Source organism: Myotis davidii, unplaced genomic scaffold (assembly GCF_000327345.1).
Source record: "Myotis davidii unplaced genomic scaffold, ASM32734v1 scaffold2091, whole genome shotgun sequence".
NCBI classification, from domain to species: Eukaryota; Metazoa; Chordata; class Mammalia; order Chiroptera; family Vespertilionidae; genus Myotis; species Myotis davidii.
Window position 1 is genome coordinate 74,801 of NW_006282603.1, and position 3,221 is coordinate 78,021.

Genomic DNA, 3,221 nt, shown 5'->3' on the forward strand with positions numbered 1-3,221 from the left:
CGCAGGCGCGCAGCGGCGGAGCGAAGACTGAAGGCTCCGGCCGGAGCGAAGGCCTGGTCCCGGGTGCCGGAGGAAAACCGGTGCCGGCAGCCAGGGGAAGGGAAGGCCTAGTGCACGGATCTCTTCGTGCAACAGGCCTCTAGTAGTAATAATAATATACGTTATACTAGTGAATGTTGCTCTGTAATACTGTTAATTTCTAGTGGTTTAAACTGTGGTCCAAGGCCACATTTTAACGTGCATAATTTCTTCTGTTTAAAAGGCATGTAGCCTAGCATCAGGGCTGGCGAGGGCACAGGGAAGTGGGCTGATGCTGTTGAAATGAGAAACTGGGGCGATGATTCTGGAAAGCAACCTGGCCGTTCCCCCTAAGGGCCCCATGAGAGACTGCCCTGCGGCCCCTCACGCTCCCGGAGGGTCTCCCACGGGGTAACTAGGCACCATCAGAAAAAAGAAACGGCACAACGTGAAACGCACACACAACATGCTGCCCATTCGGGTAAAAGGGCATCGACGAACCAACCCAAAGGACGTATCACGGATGGCAAAGCGAACGGCGACGCTTTCTGATCGGCACCTTTTCTGTTCTTTTAAAAGCCTGTTGGGGAAGATACGACTTGCCTAATGGAACGTTTTTAAAGATCATTTAAGAATTAAAAACCACCAGGACAGAGGCCCTGTGTGGGGAACACTCGAAGGCAACAGCAATCGGAGCGGATGGGAGGGTCCCACGTGCCCTCTCTCAGCAGCAAGGGGCCCTTGCCGCGAGCAGCATGGCAGCGGGGACAGCAGGCCCTTCGTGTAAAGCTCCCACAGGAACGGAAGGTGTAGGGACATTAAGATGCGTGTGTTCCGGGATCTGGGACACGAGGGCCGCATTTTGCCAGGGAAGTTCCCTCGACCTGGTGGACAGCGAGGGAGGCATTCACGTTACCACCTGACATTCCCACACCTGAACTGCCAGGACAGACGCCGGTGGGGGAGGGGGGGTCGAACGCAGATTCAGAACCCGGAGCCACAATGCACTCGAGTGGATCACAAACCAAGGCGGCCAGCTGATGGAGCGCCTTCAACCCTCAGGGTCCAATTTCGGGTTCTGACAGCCACCTTTCTTACTCCGCGAAGGCAGGTCACCCCAGGACCCGATCCCGCCGCCCTGGAACACACATACGTGCGCCACTTCAGGCCGCGCCCCTCGCACGGTTCTGTGCAGGGCCCTGTCGCATTTCACACGGTAACTAACAGTGACGACATACAAAAGCTGCGGACGCACATTCTGTGCCGGGGGCCTGGCTCCTGAGGGAGGTGTGTTTGCCTGGCCTGGGGCCAGGGCCAGGGCTCCAGGTCACGTACGCAGCTCGGAAGGGATGGCCCTGGGCCCAGTCCAGGTGGTCTGGCTCCGAAGTCCGCGCTGCCCCCGGGCTGTCCACGTGTGCACCGCGGGGCCGGTCATCCTGGTTTGTACCAACGCTCAGCAGCTATGTGCCTTTTCACGCTGACGTGTTACAGAAGCAACAGGGGGGACACCTGGGGCCTGGCCAAGGAGCCAAACCCTGCCAGGGCCCCCGAGAAAAGCTGGGGGACGCCTCATCGCCACGTGTTCACACAAGTCCATTTTACTAAGTCTCGACCCTGAACACACGTGTCTTGTTAGTGACTCGTGTGCCGGGTGGGGAGAGAGCGCTGCACTCTGTCCCAGCTGCACCCGGACCGCGTCTTCTTTTTCTGAAACAGGGTTTCATTTCAACAAGCTCTCGTTATTCAGGCGTGGGTACAAGGCAGACATCTTCTCAGAAATGAACACGGAGCCCGTCACTGGGAGAAACACAGCGAATAGCACGTATGCCAAGGACAACAGCCGAGCGGAAAGCCATCGAGACCAGCACCCCAATGGTTAGGGGGCTCCGGCTCGGATCGGTGGTGACACTGATGAGACGTGGGTGGGTGGTACCACATCAAGGTTTGCAAGATCAGCGCCAGTCAGCGAACCAGTATTTTCCAAGTGACCACTGCATAACGGTACGAAATTACTCACGAACAAAATAGCTATTCCAAGTGAAAGACAGACCAATGCATTTTAAAGCAACAGAACAAAAGTCTTTATGGTGCCTGAGATCCTACACTGCATGGACCCCTTTAAGAAGCTACACACAGTTTTCGGGTGATGCCAAAGGATCCCTGTTACCTGAGAAGGTTACTGACATGGTCCTTCCCCTCCCGCCACACACAGTGTGACACCGCGTCTCCGCAGCGTCGTCACAGACTGAGCACAGGGGCAGCTGGGAGAACTGGCTGTTGGCTACGAAGCCAGACCCTGAGGAGTCGGCAAGAGGGGCAACATGCCACTCCCCGACCTAACCAGGCAGACACACACACACACACACACACACGCACACACACACTAGAGGCCCGGTGCATGAAATTCATGCTTGGATAAGGTCCCTAGGCCTGGCCAGCGATCAGGGCCAACCAGGGACTTCCTTCTGGCTGCTGGCTGCCGGCCGGGGGGAGGGACCAGGGGAGGTTGGCTGTGGAAGCGCAGTGACCACCAGGCGGCAGCTCTTGCACTGAGCGTCTGCCCCCTGGTGGTCAGTGCGTGTCATAGCACCCGGTCCTTCTGGTTGTTCCAGTCGCTTAGGCTTTTATATATATAGATACGTATGTGTGTGTGTACGTAAAATACAGAAGTAGATATACAGGATATCTGTAAAATTCAAATTGCATAGAGTGGGAGTCCACTTAGGAACAACTGTGTTAAAAGGCTTCCCAGGCGTGCAGTGGAGAAAAAAAGACCGAGGAACACTGTTCTAAACCACCTCTCCGATGCCGCCGAATGCTGACGCTAAAATGAAGATAAGAACTAAAGGACCTTTGCCCACTGGCACTTTAGTACATGGCTGGCAATCACGTGCACCCCAAAAGATAAATATTCTCTTTCTACTAAAAATCAAGCAAACAGCCACAGATTAAAAAGTACGACATGACAACTGAGCCGTTCTATGTCGCAATACCCACTTTGAACGGTAAGATTAAAATGGAAAACCCAGGAACGCTGGCCATTTCCCGAAGCCAAACTGCCCCGCACAGTAGCACATTCACAATGATTTCCAAAGCCAAGAGCGTTCTCAGAAAACACTGTTGTCCTGGCAGAGAAGCAGCACAAAGGACTTCACAGCTCCCTTCACAGCAAGAAAAGGGGTAGGGTGGGGGGTGGGGGGGTG

At 55.1% G+C, this 3,221-nt stretch overlaps 1 protein-coding gene across 3 annotated transcripts in view; it reads right to left on the reverse strand.

The window, feature by feature from the left end:
- Nucleotides 1-3,221, reverse strand: part of ZFAND6 (zinc finger, AN1-type domain 6) — a 40,973-nt gene that overhangs the window by 15,363 nt on the left and 22,389 nt on the right. The gene's annotated exons all lie outside the window — the stretch shown is intronic.